General features: G+C 35.5%; 6 non-coding genes across 6 annotated transcripts; 3 read left to right on the top strand and 3 right to left on the bottom strand.

The window, feature by feature from the left end:
• Positions 1 to 625: 625 nt before the first annotated feature.
• Positions 626 to 696, bottom strand: Trnag-gcc (transfer RNA glycine (anticodon GCC)). The gene has a single exon. It is a non-coding gene; the product is annotated as a tRNA-Gly (tRNA).
• A 1,432-nt stretch (positions 697 to 2,128) lies between these two features.
• Trnap-ugg (transfer RNA proline (anticodon UGG)) lies at positions 2,129 to 2,200 on the top strand. The gene has a single exon. It is a non-coding gene; the product is annotated as a tRNA-Pro (tRNA).
• A 6,561-nt stretch (positions 2,201 to 8,761) lies between these two features.
• On the bottom strand, positions 8,762 to 8,832 carry Trnag-gcc (transfer RNA glycine (anticodon GCC)). Its single transcript has one exon. It is a non-coding gene; the product is annotated as a tRNA-Gly (tRNA).
• A 1,432-nt stretch (positions 8,833 to 10,264) lies between these two features.
• Trnap-ugg (transfer RNA proline (anticodon UGG)) lies at positions 10,265 to 10,336 on the top strand. Its single transcript has one exon. It is a non-coding gene; the product is annotated as a tRNA-Pro (tRNA).
• Positions 10,337 to 16,897: 6,561 nt separating this feature from the next.
• Positions 16,898 to 16,968, bottom strand: Trnag-gcc (transfer RNA glycine (anticodon GCC)). The gene has a single exon. It is a non-coding gene; the product is annotated as a tRNA-Gly (tRNA).
• Positions 16,969 to 18,400: 1,432 nt separating this feature from the next.
• Trnap-ugg (transfer RNA proline (anticodon UGG)) lies at positions 18,401 to 18,472 on the top strand. The gene has a single exon. It is a non-coding gene; the product is annotated as a tRNA-Pro (tRNA).
• Positions 18,473 to 18,779: the final 307 nt, after the last annotated feature.

The following is an 18,779-nucleotide window of genomic DNA, read 5'->3' as shown; positions in this document are numbered from 1 at the left end:
GAGGGAGAGAGAGAGGTCAATGATCGTTTGATACAGTAATCTGTAAATAACACAAAAACATTGTGAATGGGAACTTAGTATCATTCCTTTCAGTCTGGATTTGAAATCAGTTCAATGAAATTCGAGTCAAAGTTGGCTGGAGAAGGTCAAACGTGAAACGAGGTTTACAGACAGACATAAATGTTGAAATAAATTGAAGACATCTCTAAAAGAGTATTCTAGTGTCATAAAGTAAATGATAATAACACGTTCAGTACACTGAAATGTTCTTGTGTTAAAATAATTAAGGGCGATAGGCATCGTCATCCGGATTTAAAGATTAACCTCTAACTGAAAAATGAAGGTTATTACGCTCTTCCTACAGTTCCAATTAGAAACTCCTTATAGACAAGATAAGGATCTGTCCCATTGTAATGGAAAGCTGTTTTGCACCAACATCCATGTTTTTTTCCGGGAAGCGAGGGACACTCAGTGTGAGACATCCAAGCTTCTGATTCAAGGACTGTTCCGATTTCAGTTGTGGAGTTGGCATAAAACACAAAAGTGAGCGAAAATTAGACTAGGGCAAAAAGAGTTATTACAAATATTGGATTATGCAAACATTCTAAAATTATATAAAAAAATTTGCATCGGCCGGGAATCGAACCCGGGCCGCCCGCGTGGCAGGCGAGCATTCTACCACTGAACCACCGATGCACATTATTCCCTTGCTTCGTAAGGGCCTATCTCCCCACCGTGTCTTTACCTTAACTGCCTAATGTCATTTACATGTCTGTGTCATCTAATTCAGTAGGCGTTGATTTATTGATTGACTGCCTATGGGGTTACAATGCATGCTGTTAGAATAAACCGACACAACACATCTCTTTATTTGATTCTGAAACGGCGTAGATTACTTGGATTGAAGCACTTTCTAAATTGGAGACAGCCACATGATTTCTCACTTGCTAGTCTCTTCAAAGGTCTTGTCTGCTTGAATTTCATCTCACATCTATCCACAAGATGCATTTTAGTAGAAAACGGTATTCGTTTTCAAGGAGGTTGTAAATAGAACAAAGTCTATCCGGAATTGGTTTTTAAGCAAAATATTGATGGACGAATTCATAATATTTGTACAGATTTCCTATCATATCTTTAACGAAAGATGAATGTGCTGCTTAGAGAGAACCTAAAACGAACCTTGCCTAATCCACCTACTGGAATTATCTTTTTTGTTGTTGTGAAAATCAACTGTCAAATTAATGGTATGACCGTCGACTAGAATGGCAAATTTGGCTTCCATCGACATACATCAGCATGCATTCATCTTTATGCATAATCCAAGTGTCAAACGGGGACGCCGGCGAATGGAGAATGCTGTTTGATCAACGAATTGTCCAAGGGTCTATCGGCAGCAATTAATATCATGTAGATCTGAAACTCTTGATTATTATCAACAGTAAAATTCAGATGAGTTGGATTTCGTTTAGAAGCATGCAAATAAAATATCATTTTAATTCTAAATATGTCTTCGTCATCGGAAATCGACTTTATCTTAAAGCATGTTAGTCTAAACAAAGTCAACTAATTACTTTTCATTTATTACCCACAACAACAATCAGCTTGATTGCATAGTTTCGGTCTTGAATTTAGAGAACCAGTCTGTGTATACAACAATGAATAATGTCATCCATAAATTACATATATTACAAAACACAATCTTCAGAGAAAACTAAGAGAGAAAAAGAAAACACTTTATAGGAACATTAAGTTCCTTCCTATCATCTGGTCTTAAATGATGCAAAGATTATTAAAATTCATTAAATTTAGTTTGATCATGGGTCATTTGCGACAGTTTTTTCTCCTTGGAAGAAGGACTTATATGTGTATGTCTCATAGATTTGGGAGATTAGCTTTGAAGCAAACTGAATAGTAAATGATATCAAAAGACTGATATTTCGAAACAATACTATTTGTGCATGAAATGTACACAAGGAAATGAAATATGTACGTTTCATCTATGATATAATCTTTTCATGTGCAAGGATCTGAGTAACAGCAGCGCACTGATATCAAGCTGTAGATAAGGTACGGCTCGTATGCAGGACAAATATAAAGGCGGATAATGGCACGATTATTTCCCATGTGAGGCTCGTTGGTCTAGGGGTATGATTCTCGCTTTGGGTGCGAGAGGTCCCGGGTTCAAATCCCGGACGAGCCCACCATTTTGGAAATGAAAGTTAATACTCATTTTGTAGTATCCTGGTAAATGGTTGAAGCAATCTCTCGGGACAGCCATGAGTGAAATATTTCATTTTCAATTATTCGTGTAAATGCAATACTTTTGACGGATTGATTTCGGAAACGCTGGTGAATTGTCATTTCTCCAAAACTTGAAATAGGTTTTCATATAGTTAGTCAAGTACAATTAATTGGAAGTTAACTTCCCAGAACCCCATTTACGACTTCAGCTTCAGAGGATGTACGGAAATTCTTGAACAAATATAACTACTGTATGGACCAGTGGATTAGCATAGTTTTTCATTGCACTCTTATCTTCCTCTGAACAAAGTTAACCTCCACACCCATACAGAAAAAGTTTGTTTTAGACATCCTTATCAAAATGTATGCTAATAATTATTTAACTTCTGCCAGTTTTGATTGCATAGTTTCATTCTTGAATTTAGGGAACCAGTTTATGTATACAAGAAAGACTAATCTTAACCACAATTACATATGTCAGAAAACACCATCGTCAAAGAAAACTAAGAGAAAAAAAAACACTTTATAGTGACACTAAGTTCCTTCTTTTCTTATGCAATAATGATTAAAATTCATTAAAATCAGTTTTTCCTTTGGTCATTTGCGACAGTTTTTTTTGGCCTTGGAATAAGGACTTATATTTGGGTCATTATCTTCATTATTTGGACATAATATCGACAAGTAACTGGAGAAGAAAGCCTGGCGATGAATGTAAAAACAAAAGTAATTTGAAGTTATTCTGTCTTCTTGTTCTGAAGCAAATTGAATAGTTTAATGATGACGAAAGAGTAAGATTTTGAAACTTTACTAGTTGTGTATGAAATGTACTCATTCTCAAAAAGGAGCATGCCCATCAAGATATATAGACAGATAAAGCTATCGGTCAATCGATAGATTGATATATAGATATTTATTTCATCATTCCAACGAAGGAAGATACCCATCAAGAGAATCAAAATACTTGAACAGGCAATACAATAGACATATAGGCAGACAAACAGGCAGACAGGTTTACAGTGGATTGAGATTGAAACAGACATACAGTTATACATAGAGACAGACAGATAGATGCGAATGAATCTATGTACCATAAAGGTCCCGAAGAATGTTCATTAAAAGTAAATAAATTAAATGCCTTTTGGTTTCCTCTGCATTCTCTTTATACAGTTTAAACAATACATAACATAAAACAGTTTTCGCATCATATGAACTATATTTTTAACTTTACAATTTTCACTTGTTTTAACGTTAATTGCTAGGTCTGAATTAATTAGAAACATTCACCACTTACTACCATTCGATTTACACTTTTAAAAACCAGGCTTGTCGATACTCGGAAGACTGGATCTCGCCCAAAATGCTCCTTATATTTTCATTTCCTTTGTAAGCTCTATTCAAAGTGTAACTTTGAAACGCATCAGGAAATTGTTGTTGCAAATCACACAAATATTCACACAAATATTCTCTTGCAAACTTTGATTCATATGCTGAACATCGATTGAAACTAACAAATAACGTAATTGTTATCTTTTGTTGTGTAAGGTTGTAAGGAATGCAAAGAAGAAAAAATAAGAACGTCGATTAAAACCAGCAAAGAACATGTGTGCGTGTGCGTGTGTGTGTGTGTGTGTGTGTGTGTGATTTGGATTTTTAACGTAGCTTTAATAATTTATCAGTCATATCGCTACGATGTCCGCAGTGCGACAAATTATAGTTATGTCTAGCACTGGGGCATCATGCCGCAGACATGTAGCATGATGTCCCACCCAGTCATATTATCCTGACACCAGGCGGACCAGTCCTAACACTAACCTCTTAATGCTGAGCGTGAAGCGAGGCAGCTGTTAGTAGCATTTTGTAAGTCTTTGGTATGACTCGACCGGGGATCAGCAAAGAACGTAATTGGTAGGTTGTCATTTTTCTTGTTGAGAATCTTTATTCTTCTTAAAACATCAAGTCTCAGTTTACCCACTTTCTTGATTTTCTAACCTATTTCACGAAAAGCAACAAGCAAACATCATTAAATGTTGTTGATTGTTACAAATTGTGTGGGAGATATGTATTGGGAATTTGACAATGCTCCTGAACGTACGACTTATTGGAAAAGTATTTTACGTAACAATTGATGAACCTCCTTTAAAACTATTCTAGTGTCCAGATTATGTTTTAAAGTAAGTATATGATACTAGTTTAAGATGATGCGCCAAAGCATATTCACGCCTGAATTTTCAATCAAGTGTTCGGTTCATTAGAAAGCGAAACCATACAAAAGGCATATGGTCAATTAAGTGTTTTATCGTTGCAGTTCAAAGATGAACAAGTAAGTCAAATTAGGAAAACTTTGATGTTCAAAAAAATTCACATTTACTCTGCGAATGTATGTCTGTCCATATAATCAGTAAAAATTAAGAATAAAATGTCTTCAGTTAGTTCGCTCTAAAATTGTAAGACATGTTCATGAAACTTGGTCTGTCCTTATTTCAAAATCAACAAATTTCATTTTACTCCCGTTCTCTTATTGTGTGTGTCTGAAGGTGATAAATACCGACTACCACTTGATCAATATCATAAGTAGGTAACATCTTCGGCTAGAGAGTTTATTCTGTTTCTCGGATTTTCAAATGCAACTGTTTCTGCTATAACTATGCATCACCACGGCTCCTGTTCATTCACTGGCTTCGTATGTAACTGCACGTGTTACATTTCCAATAAGTACCATGTGCTTGAAGAGGGTTTCCGTTCTTTTAAATGTTTTGAACGCAACTGATCGTGCAAAAATTGTGATAATCACCATGTCCTGGAAGAGGTCTTCTGCTCTTGCTGAGGAGTATAATGCAGTGTATGGCTTCAGACACCATGTGCGGCCAGTGATTTCTCTCCCTTTAAAGGTTTCAATTGAAATAAATAGTCGCATAATTGCGATTCGAATTCAATTGAATATATTATAATTTTCTTCCTAAGTTATGCTTTCGGTGAAAATAATATCGGTGTTTTCTCGTTGTGTATGTGACATATGTTGGGAAGTTATATTTGTAGTTGTAGATGGCTAGATGATCAACCTGTCTTGCATTTCTTTACCTTTCAGAGATCAATCTTCAGGACTTCAATCAGCCTCAGCTTTCAAAAGTTGACAACCCTATTAAGAATAAATATGCTTGATAAAGTTATATTTACAGTTATACGGTGCAACATTTTGGAATTGTTATCTTCACAGAGCTGTAACAACAATAAGTCATATTGCAGATGCGGAACGTCGATTGAAACCAAAAAAGAACATAATTGTTAGTTTTAATTTGTAAGCTTGTAAAGAATGTGAGAAAGAAAAAAAGATCGACTTTAACCAACAAAGAACGTACTTGTTACATTTGTTTTGCAAGCTTTTAAGGAATGTAAAAGAAAAAAAGAACGTGGACTGAAACCAACATAGATCGTAATTGTTATTTTTTGTTTTGTAAAGTTGTATGGAATATAAAGGAGAAAAACTAAGAACGTCAAATGTAACTAACAAAAAACGAAATTGTTAGTTTTGTTTTGTTGAGAATATTTATTCTTCTTAAAACTTCAGGTCTCTGTTTAACCACTTGCTTGATTTTTCAACTTATTTCTCGAAATACATCGAACAAGCGTCATTAAATCTTGTTGATGTTGCAAAATCGTGTGGGAAATATGTGTTTGGAATTAACAATGCTCCTGAACCCATGCCTTACAGGAAAGGTATTTAACGTAACAATTGATGAATCTCCTTTAAATATATCTTAATGTCCCGATTATTCCCGTTTGCAAGTTTATTCTGTTGTATAATGTCAAATTTAGGAAATCTACTCCTTATTCCATTTCTTTTTCGTTTTAATTTTAATTGATGAATGTTGGTTGTTATATCCAGTCAGGAAACTATTTTTCCTCCACATGGGTCCAAACGAGGAAACTATCCTCAATACACCTAACGTACAAAAATGGTAATTTATGGCCGTTGCACACTTTTCTTTCTCCAAGTATACAGTTTTAAGAGGCTGTAAGTTTGGTCAGTTTTTTCCAGGAAATCATTTGTATCTTTAAAATATGGATAGTGTTTCTGCGCCAAAGTGTTTCGATTAAAATAAATCCGCTCGGCAACACGCTCAGTCTGTCTTGAACAATCTGAAACAATGTGCCACTTGTCCGAACTTCGCTTGGCATAGTCCAGTTCTAGACCGGTTTGTGACTTTTCAGATAAATATAACAATACCTTGGTATTGAATTCGGAATACAGCAGTCGAATTCCTTGTGTTCAGAAATCTACCTAAACATATTTTTCCAAGACTTCGTCTGATTTCCATTTACTATTCAAAAATATCGTCTGACTTCCATGTTTTCTGCAAGTTTCCGTCTGACTTTTATTTACCTTTTCAAGATTCAATCCGAGTCACATTTCTGTCTCACTTCAAACTGGGTTTGTAATAGGCTGATAATATTGCAAAATCATTTCATTGTAGCTCTAATTCCAAAATGTACTGATGAAAGACATTGGTGGCATTACTTTTACTAGACTTCTTGATTGCCAGAGAATTGTTTTAGCATTAATTTTGCAACTCCCTATTTTATGATTTACTGAGGTTTGAGTTCTGGATAGAAACATCAGGTGTGCTTTTGTTTCGATAGGCAGAAATGCATTTCTGCACATTCTCAGGCATACAGTTCTATGAATGCTATGGCATGCAGTTTAATACATCCTCAATGACAAAATAATTGCTTTTGATTTTTGGATTCACGGGGCATCTATCAAACGAGGGACATTCTGTGTGAGAAACCCCATCTCCTGATGGAAGACTTTAAGTTGTGGCGTTGGCATACAAAACATAAGTGAGCGACAATTAGGTTACAGCGAAAAACGCTAGTACAATTTAGGACCATGCACACATTCTGAATGTAAAAGTATCCTTTCATCGACTTGGAATCAAATGAAGGCCGCCAGCGTCTGTATATATATATATATATGGCTCTTAGATCTTTATACAAGACACATGCAAGTAGAGAAATGGTGTTCATTTCTAAGGAGGTTGTGAATCAAATAAAATCCGTCCTGAATTAGTTTGTAAGCAAGACATTAATGGACGCAATTCGCACTATTGGTACAGTTTTCCTATCCTAAAGTTTGGTGTATTGCTTAGATAAAACCTGCAATCAACTTTGCCTAATGCATCTACTGCAAATATATTTGTTTCGTTTACTATAATATTCAACGCTGGCAGCAAGATCATGTATAATACTAAAGGTTTAGTAAAGAACATGCCAAATATCTGGTACACCAGGATTTCCTGAGGAAAAACTAATGATCTGATCTCAAATCCAAATAAAGATGTTTTCATACAAAATTAATAATCTTACTTTATAATCTACAACCATATACACAATAAGCCTTCAATATGTTATTGATAAAAAAGACATTATTCAGATAGGCCCAATCTCCTACCCGCAATTAAGGAGAAACTTCAATCACACAGTAGAAATACAGTATAGATAACAGTTTGCCTTTTAAAAAAAAATGATTGTATGTTGTTTACACATATATGTATGTTTGCGTGCGTGCATGTTTGCGCATGAGGATATAGTTTATCTTTCAAACGGTGTAATTGTAGATATAACAGTATGTCGTACATTTATTCTTAATGACGTTGTAGAGTTTTGAAATTGCAGGCTGATTATAGTTCTATTTGTTGTCCTCTGAAATGTAATGAAACCCATGACAGGTTGATGACTTTCCTACATATGACATTGTGCAGGCATAAACTTTGAACTCTTGTGTGATTTCGAACGAGAGAGAGAGAGAGAGAGAGAGACAGAGAGAGAGAGAGAGAGAGAGAGAGAGTGCGAGGGAGAGAGAGGGAGAAAGAGAGAGAGAGGGAGCGAGAGAGAGAGAGGGAGAGAGAGAGGTCAATGATCGTTTGATACAGTAATCTGTAAATAACACAAAAACATTGTGAATGGGAACTTAGTATCATTCCTTTCAGTCTGGATTTGAAATCAGTTCAATGAAATTCGAGTCAAAGTTGGCTGGAGAAGGTCAAACGTGAAACGAGGTTTACAGACAGACATAAATGTTGAAATAAATTGAAGACATCTCTAAAAGAGTATTCTAGTGTCATAAAGTAAATGATAATAACACGTTCAGTACACTGAAATGTTCTTGTGTTAAAATAATTAAGGGCGATAGACATCGTCATCCGGATTTAAAGATTAACCTCTAACTGAAAAATGAAGGTTATTACGCTCTTCCTACAGTTCCAATTAGAAACTCCTTATAGACAAGATAAGGATCTGTCCCATTGTAATGGAAAGCTGTTTTGCACCAACATCCATGTTTTTTTCCGGGAAGCGAGGGACACTCAGTGTGAGACATCCAAGCTTCTGATTCAAGGACTGTTCCGATTTCAGTTGTGGAGTTGGCATAAAACACAAAAGTGAGCGAAAATTAGACTAGGGCAAAAAGAGTTATTACAAATATTGGATTATGCAAACATTCTAAAATTATATAAAAAAAATTTGCATCGGCCGGGAATCGAACCCGGGCCGCCCGCGTGGCAGGCGAGCATTCTACCACTGAACCACCGATGCACATTATTCCCTTGCTTCGTAAGGGCCTATCTCCCCACCGTGTCTTTACCTTAACTGCCTAATGTCATTTACATGTCTGTGTCATCTAATTCAGTAGGCGTTGATTTATTGATTGACTGCCTATGGGGTTACAATGCATGCTGTTAGAATAAACCGACACAACACATCTCTTTATTTGATTCTGAAACGGCGTAGATTACTTGGATTGAAGCACTTTCTAAATTGGAGACAGCCACATGATTTCTCACTTGCTAGTCTCTTCAAAGGTCTTGTCTGCTTGAATTTCATCTCACATCTATCCACAAGATGCATTTTAGTAGAAAACGGTATTCGTTTTCAAGGAGGTTGTAAATAGAACAAAGTCTATCCGGAATTGGTTTTTAAGCAAAATATTGATGGACGAATTCATAATATTTGTACAGATTTCCTATCATATCTTTAACGAAAGATGAATGTGCTGCTTAGAGAGAACCTAAAACGAACCTTGCCTAATCCACCTACTGGAATTATCTTTTTTGTTGTTGTGAAAATCAACTGTCAAATTAATGGTATGACCGTCGACTAGAATGGCAAATTTGGCTTCCATCGACATACATCAGCATGCATTCATCTTTATGCATAATCCAAGTGTCAAACGGGGACGCCGGCGAATGGAGAATGCTGTTTGATCAACGAATTGTCCAAGGGTCTATCGGCAGCAATTAATATCATGTAGATCTGAAACTCTTGATTATTATCAACAGTAAAATTCAGATGAGTTGGATTTCATTTAGAAGCATGCAAATAAAATATCATTTTAATTCTAAATATGTCTTCGTCATCGGAAATCGACTTTATCTTAAAGCATGTTAGTCTAAACAAAGTCAACTAATTACTTTTCATTTATTACCCACAACAACAATCAGCTTGATTGCATAGTTTCGGTCTTGAATTTAGAGAACCAGTCTGTGTATACAACAATGAATAATGTCATCCATAAATTACATATATTACAAAACACAATCTTCAGAGAAAACTAAGAGAGAAAAAGAAAACACTTTATAGGAACATTAAGTTCCTTCCTATCATCTGGTCTTAAATGATGCAAAGATTATTAAAATTCATTAAATTTAGTTTGATCATGGGTCATTTGCGACAGTTTTTTCTCCTTGGAAGAAGGACTTATATGTGTATGTCTCATAGATTTGGGAGATTAGCTTTGAAGCAAACTGAATAGTAAATGATATCAAAAGACTGATATTTCGAAACAATACTATTTGTGCATGAAATGTACACAAGGAAATGAAATATGTACGTTTCATCTATGATATAATCTTTTCATGTGCAAGGATCTGAGTAACAGCAGCGCACTGATATCAAGCTGTAGATAAGGTACGGCTCGTATGCAGGACAAATATAAAGGCGGATAATGGCACGATTATTTCCCATGTGAGGCTCGTTGGTCTAGGGGTATGATTCTCGCTTTGGGTGCGAGAGGTCCCGGGTTCAAATCCCGGACGAGCCCACCATTTTGGAAATGAAAGTTAATACTCATTTTGTAGTATCCTGGTAAATGGTTGAAGCAATCTCTCGGGACAGCCATGAGTGAAATATTTCATTTTCAATTATTCGTGTAAATGCAATACTTTTGACGGATTGATTTCGGAAACGCTGGTGAATTGTCATTTCTCCAAAACTTGAAATAGGTTTTCATATAGTTAGTCAAGTACAATTAATTGGAAGTTAACTTCCCAGAACCCCATTTACGACTTCAGCTTCAGAGGATGTACGGAAATTCTTGAACAAATATAACTACTGTATGGACCAGTGGATTAGCATAGTTTTTCATTGCACTCTTATCTTCCTCTGAACAAAGTTAACCTCCACACCCATACAGAAAAAGTTTGTTTTAGACATCCTTATCAAAATGTATGCTAATAATTATTTAACTTCTGCCAGTTTTGATTGCATAGTTTCATTCTTGAATTTAGGGAACCAGTTTATGTATACAAGAAAGACTAATCTTAACCACAATTACATATGTCAGAAAACACCATCGTCAAAGAAAACTAAGAGAAAAAAAAACACTTTATAGTGACACTAAGTTCCTTCTTTTCTTATGCAATAATGATTAAAATTCATTAAAATCAGTTTTTCCTTTGGTCATTTGCGACAGTTTTTTTTGGCCTTGGAATAAGGACTTATATTTGGGTCATTATCTTCATTATTTGGACATAATATCGACAAGTAACTGGAGAAGAAAGCCTGGCGATGAATGTAAAAACAAAAGTAATTTGAAGTTATTCTGTCTTCTTGTTCTGAAGCAAATTGAATAGTTTAATGATGACGAAAGAGTAAGATTTTGAAACTTTACTAGTTGTGTATGAAATGTACTCATTCTCAAAAAGGAGCATGCCCATCAAGATATATAGACAGATAAAGCTATCGGTCAATCGATAGATTGATATATAGATATTTATTTCATCATTCCAACGAAGGAAGATACCCATCAAGAGAATCAAAATACTTGAACAGGCAATACAATAGACATATAGGCAGACAAACAGGCAGACAGGTTTACAGTGGATTGAGATTGAAACAGACATACAGTTATACATAGAGACAGACAGATAGATGCGAATGAATCTATGTACCATAAAGGTCCCGAAGAATGTTCATTAAAAGTAAATAAATTAAATGCCTTTTGGTTTCCTCTGCATTCTCTTTATACAGTTTAAACAATACATAACATAAAACAGTTTTCGCATCATATGAACTATATTTTTAACTTTACAATTTTCACTTGTTTTAACGTTAATTGCTAGGTCTGAATTAATTAGAAACATTCACCACTTACTACCATTCGATTTACACTTTTAAAAACCAGGCTTGTCGATACTCGGAAGACTGGATCTCGCCCAAAATGCTCCTTATATTTTCATTTCCTTTGTAAGCTCTATTCAAAGTGTAACTTTGAAACGCATCAGGAAATTGTTGTTGCAAATCACACAAATATTCACACAAATATTCTCTTGCAAACTTTGATTCATATGCTGAACATCGATTGAAACTAACAAATAACGTAATTGTTATCTTTTGTTGTGTAAGGTTGTAAGGAATGCAAAGAAGAAAAAATAAGAACGTCGATTAAAACCAGCAAAGAACATGTGTGCGTGTGCGTGTGTGTGTGTGTGTGTGTGTGTGTGATTTGGATTTTTAACGTAGCTTTAATAATTTATCAGTCATATCGCTACGATGTCCGCAGTGCGACAAATTATAGTTATGTCTAGCACTGGGGCATCATGCCGCAGACATGTAGCATGATGTCCCACCCAGTCATATTATCCTGACACCAGGCGGACCAGTCCTAACACTAACCTCTTAATGCTGAGCGTGAAGCGAGGCAGCTGTTAGTAGCATTTTGTAAGTCTTTGGTATGACTCGACCGGGGATCAGCAAAGAACGTAATTGGTAGGTTGTCATTTTTCTTGTTGAGAATCTTTATTCTTCTTAAAACATCAAGTCTCAGTTTACCCACTTTCTTGATTTTCTAACCTATTTCACGAAAAGCAACAAGCAAACATCATTAAATGTTGTTGATTGTTACAAATTGTGTGGGAGATATGTATTGGGAATTTGACAATGCTCCTGAACGTACGACTTATTGGAAAAGTATTTTACGTAACAATTGATGAACCTCCTTTAAAACTATTCTAGTGTCCAGATTATGTTTTAAAGTAAGTATATGATACTAGTTTAAGATGATGCGCCAAAGCATATTCACGCCTGAATTTTCAATCAAGTGTTCGGTTCATTAGAAAGCGAAACCATACAAAAGGCATATGGTCAATTAAGTGTTTTATCGTTGCAGTTCAAAGATGAACAAGTAAGTCAAATTAGGAAAACTTTGATGTTCAAAAAAATTCACATTTACTCTGCGAATGTATGTCTGTCCATATAATCAGTAAAAATTAAGAATAAAATGTCTTCAGTTAGTTCGCTCTAAAATTGTAAGACATGTTCATGAAACTTGGTCTGTCCTTATTTCAAAATCAACAAATTTCATTTTACTCCCGTTCTCTTATTGTGTGTGTCTGAAGGTGATAAATACCGACTACCACTTGATCAATATCATAAGTAGGTAACATCTTCGGCTAGAGAGTTTATTCTGTTTCTCGGATTTTCAAATGCAACTGTTTCTGCTATAACTATGCATCACCACGGCTCCTGTTCATTCACTGGCTTCGTATGTAACTGCACGTGTTACATTTCCAATAAGTACCATGTGCTTGAAGAGGGTTTCCGTTCTTTTAAATGTTTTGAACGCAACTGATCGTGCAAAAATTGTGATAATCACCATGTCCTGGAAGAGGTCTTCTGCTCTTGCTGAGGAGTATAATGCAGTGTATGGCTTCAGACACCATGTGCGGCCAGTGATTTCTCTCCCTTTAAAGGTTTCAATTGAAATAAATAGTCGCATAATTGCGATTCGAATTCAATTGAATATATTATAATTTTCTTCCTAAGTTATGCTTTCGGTGAAAATAATATCGGTGTTTTCTCGTTGTGTATGTGACATATGTTGGGAAGTTATATTTGTAGTTGTAGATGGCTAGATGATCAACCTGTCTTGCATTTCTTTACCTTTCAGAGATCAATCTTCAGGACTTCAATCAGCCTCAGCTTTCAAAAGTTGACAACCCTATTAAGAATAAATATGCTTGATAAAGTTATATTTACAGTTATACGGTGCAACATTTTGGAATTGTTATCTTCACAGAGCTGTAACAACAATAAGTCATATTGCAGATGCGGAACGTCGATTGAAACCAAAAAAGAACATAATTGTTAGTTTTAATTTGTAAGCTTGTAAAGAATGTGAGAAAGAAAAAAAGATCGACTTTAACCAACAAAGAACGTACTTGTTACATTTGTTTTGCAAGCTTTTAAGGAATGTAAAAGAAAAAAAGAACGTGGACTGAAACCAACATAGATCGTAATTGTTATTTTTTGTTTTGTAAAGTTGTATGGAATATAAAGGAGAAAAACTAAGAACGTCAAATGTAACTAACAAAAAACGAAATTGTTAGTTTTGTTTTGTTGAGAATATTTATTCTTCTTAAAACTTCAGGTCTCTGTTTAACCACTTGCTTGATTTTTCAACTTATTTCTCGAAATACATCGAACAAGCGTCATTAAATCTTGTTGATGTTGCAAAATCGTGTGGGAAATATGTGTTTGGAATTAACAATGCTCCTGAACCCATGCCTTACAGGAAAGGTATTTAACGTAACAATTGATGAATCTCCTTTAAATATATCTTAATGTCCCGATTATTCCCGTTTGCAAGTTTATTCTGTTGTATAATGTCAAATTTAGGAAATCTACTCCTTATTCCATTTCTTTTTCGTTTTAATTTTAATTGATGAATGTTGGTTGTTATATCCAGTCAGGAAACTATTTTTCCTCCACATGGGTCCAAACGAGGAAACTATCCTCAATACACCTAACGTACAAAAATGGTAATTTATGGCCGTTGCACACTTTTCTTTCTCCAAGTATACAGTTTTAAGAGGCTGTAAGTTTGGTCAGTTTTTTCCAGGAAATCATTTGTATCTTTAAAATATGGATAGTGTTTCTGCGCCAAAGTGTTTCGATTAAAATAAATCCGCTCGGCAACACGCTCAGTCTGTCTTGAACAATCTGAAACAATGTGCCACTTGTCCGAACTTCGCTTGGCATAGTCCAGTTCTAGACCGGTTTGTGACTTTTCAGATAAATATAACAATACCTTGGTATTGAATTCGGAATACAGCAGTCGAATTCCTTGTGTTCAGAAATCTACCTAAACATATTTTTCCAAGACTTCGTCTGATTTCCATTTACTATTCAAAAATATCGTCTGACTTCCATGTTTTCTGCAAGTTTCCGTCTGACTTTTATTTACCTTTTCAAGATTCAATCCGAGTCACATTTCTGTCTCACTTCAAACTGGGTTTGTAATAGGCTGATAATATTGCAAAATCATTTCATTGTAGCTCTAATTCCAAAATGTACTGATGAAAGACATTGGTGGCATTACTTTTACTAGACTTCTTGATTGCCAGAGAATTGTTTTAGCATTAATTTTGCAACTCCCTATTTTATGATTTACTGAGGTTTGAGTTCTGGATAGAAACATCAGGTGTGCTTTTGTTTCGATAGGCAGAAATGCATTTCTGCACATTCTCAGGCATACAGTTCTATGAATGCTATGGCATGCAGTTTAATACATCCTCAATGACAAAATAATTGCTTTTGATTTTTGGATTCACGGGGCATCTATCAAACGAGGGACATTCTGTGTGAGAAACCCCATCTCCTGATGGAAGACTTTAAGTTGTGGCGTTGGCATACAAAACATAAGTGAGCGACAATTAGGTTACAGCGAAAAACGCTAGTACAATTTAGGACCATGCACACATTCTGAATGTAAAAGTATCCTTTCATCGACTTGGAATCAAATGAAGGCCGCCAGCGTCTGTATATATATATATATATGGCTCTTAGATCTTTATACAAGACACATGCAAGTAGAGAAATGGTGTTCATTTCTAAGGAGGTTGTGAATCAAATAAAATCCGTCCTGAATTAGTTTGTAAGCAAGACATTAATGGACGCAATTCGCACTATTGGTACAGTTTTCCTATCCTAAAGTTTGGTGTATTGCTTAGATAAAACCTGCAATCAACTTTGCCTAATGCATCTACTGCAAATATATTTGTTTCGTTTACTATAATATTCAACGCTGGCAGCAAGATCATGTATAATACTAAAGGTTTAGTAAAGAACATGCCAAATATCTGGTACACCAGGATTTCCTGAGGAAAAACTAATGATCTGATCTCAAATCCAAATAAAGATGTTTTCATACAAAATTAATAATCTTACTTTATAATCTACAACCATATACACAATAAGCCTTCAATATGTTATTGATAAAAAAGACATTATTCAGATAGGCCCAATCTCCTACCCGCAATTAAGGAGAAACTTCAATCACACAGTAGAAATACAGTATAGATAACAGTTTGCCTTTTAAAAAAAAATGATTGTATGTTGTTTACACATATATGTATGTTTGCGTGCGTGCATGTTTGCGCATGAGGATATAGTTTATCTTTCAAACGGTGTAATTGTAGATATAACAGTATGTCGTACATTTATTCTTAATGACGTTGTAGAGTTTTGAAATTGCAGGCTGATTATAGTTCTATTTGTTGTCCTCTGAAATGTAATGAAACCCATGACAGGTTGATGACTTTCCTACATATGACATTGTGCAGGCATAAACTTTGAACTGTTGTGTGATTTCGAACGAGAGAGAGAGAGAGAGAGAGAGACAGAGAGAGAGAGAGAGAGAGAGAGAGAGAGCGAGGGAGAGAGAGGGAGAAAGAGAGAGAGAGGGAGCGAGAGAGAGAGAGGGAGAGAGAGAGGTCAATGATCGTTTGATACAGTAATCTGTAAATAACACAAAAACATTGTGAATGGGAACTTAGTATCATTCCTTTCAGTCTGGATTTGAAATCAGTTCAATGAAATTCGAGTCAAAGTTGGCTGGAGAAGGTCAAACGTGAAACGAGGTTTACAGACAGACATAAATGTTGAAATAAATTGAAGACATCTCTAAAAGAGTATTCTAGTGTCATAAAGTAAATGATAATAACACGTTCAGTACACTGAAATGTTCTTGTGTTAAAATAATTAAGGGCGATAGGCATCGTCATCCGGATTTAAAGATTAACCTCTAACTGAAAAATGAAGGTTATTACGCTCTTCCTACAGTTCCAATTAGAAACTCCTTATAGACAAGATAAGGATCTGTCCCATTGTAATGGAAAGCTGTTTTGCACCAACATCCATGTTTTTTTCCGGGAAGCGAGGGACACTCAGTGTGAGACATCCAAGCTTCTGATTCAAGGACTGTTCCGATTTCAGTTGTGGAGTTGGCATAAAACACAAAAGTGAGCGAAAATTAGACTAGGGCAAAAAGAGTTATTACAAATATTGGATTATGCAAACATTCTAAAATTATATAAAAAAAATTTGCATCGGCCGGGAATCGAACCCGGGCCGCCCGCGTGGCAGGCGAGCATTCTACCACTGAACCACCGATGCACATTATTCCCTTGCTTCGTAAGGGCCTATCTCCCCACCGTGTCTTTACCTTAACTGCCTAATGTCATTTACATGTCTGTGTCATCTAATTCAGTAGGCGTTGATTTATTGATTGACTGCCTATGGGGTTACAATGCATGCTGTTAGAATAAACCGACACAACACATCTCTTTATTTGATTCTGAAACGGCGTAGATTACTTGGATTGAAGCACTTTCTAAATTGGAGACAGCCACATGATTTCTCACTTGCTAGTCTCTTCAAAGGTCTTGTCTGCTTGAATTTCATCTCACATCTATCCACAAGATGCATTTTAGTAGAAAACGGTATTCGTTTTCAAGGAGGTTGTAAATAGAACAAAGTCTATCCGGAATTGGTTTTTAAGCAAAATATTGATGGACGAATTCATAATATTTGTACAGATTTCCTATCATATCTTTAACGAAAGATGAATGTGCTGCTTAGAGAGAACCTAAAACGAACCTTGCCTAATCCACCTACTGGAATTATCTTTTTTGTTGTTGTGAAAATCAACTGTCAAATTAATGGTATGACCGTCGACTAGAATGGCAAATTTGGCTTCCATCGACATACATCAGCATGCATTCATCTTTATGCATAATCCAAGTGTCAAACGGGGACGCCGGCGAATGGAGAATGCTGTTTGATCAACGAATTGTCCAAGGGTCTATCGGCAGCAATTAATATCATGTAGATCTGAAACTCTTGATTATTATCAACAGTAAAATTCAGATGAGTTGGATTTCATTTAGAAGCATGCAAATAAAATATCATTTTAATTCTAAATATGTCTTCGTCATCGGAAATCGACTTTATCTTAAAGCATGTTAGTCTAAACAAAGTCAACTAATTACTTTTCATTTATTACCCACAACAACAATCAGCTTGATTGCATAGTTTCGGTCTTGAATTTAGAGAACCAGTCTGTGTATACAACAATGAATAATGTCATCCATAAATTACATATATTACAAAACACAATCTTCAGAGAAAACTAAGAGAGAAAAAGAAAACACTTTATAGGAACATTAAGTTCCTTCCTATCATCTGGTCTTAAATGATGCAAAGATTATTAAAATTCATTAAATTTAGTTTGATCATGGGTCATTTGCGACAGTTTTTTCTCCTTGGAAGAAGGACTTATATGTGTATGTCTCATAGATTTGGGAGATTAGCTTTGAAGCAAACTGAATAGTAAATGATATCAAAAGACTGATATTTCGAAACAATACTATTTGTGCATGAAATGTACACAAGGAAATGAAATATGTACGTTTCATCTATGATATAATCTTTTCATGTGCAAGGATCTGAGTAACAGCAGCGCACTGATATCAAGCTGTAGATAAGGTACGGCTCGTATGCAGGACAAATATAAAGGCGGATAATGGCACGATTATTTCCCATGTGAGGCTCGTTGGTCTAGGGGTATGATTCTCGCTTTGGGTGCGAGAGGTCCCGGGTTCAAATCCCGGACGAGCCCACCATTTTGGAAATGAAAGTTAATACTCATTTTGTAGTATCCTGGTAAATGGTTGAAGCAATCTCTCGGGACAGCCATGAGTGAAATATTTCATTTTCAATTATTCGTGTAAATGCAATACTTTTGACGGATTGATTTCGGAAACGCTGGTGAATTGTCATTTCTCCAAAACTTGAAATAGGTTTTCATATAGTTAGTCAAGTACAATTAATTGGAAGTTAACTTCCCAGAACCCCATTTACGACTTCAGCTTCAGAGGATGTACGGAAATTCTTGAACAAATATAACTACTGTATGGACCAGTGGA

The sequence above is a fragment of the Sinohyriopsis cumingii genome, chromosome 13 (assembly GCF_028554795.1).
Source record: "Sinohyriopsis cumingii isolate HCF-2022 chromosome 13, ASM2855479v2, whole genome shotgun sequence".
Classification (NCBI taxonomy): domain Eukaryota; kingdom Metazoa; phylum Mollusca; class Bivalvia; order Unionida; family Unionidae; genus Sinohyriopsis; species Sinohyriopsis cumingii.
The sequence above is the reverse complement of the archived record's forward strand: the minus strand, read 5'-3'. Positions and strand labels throughout refer to the sequence as shown.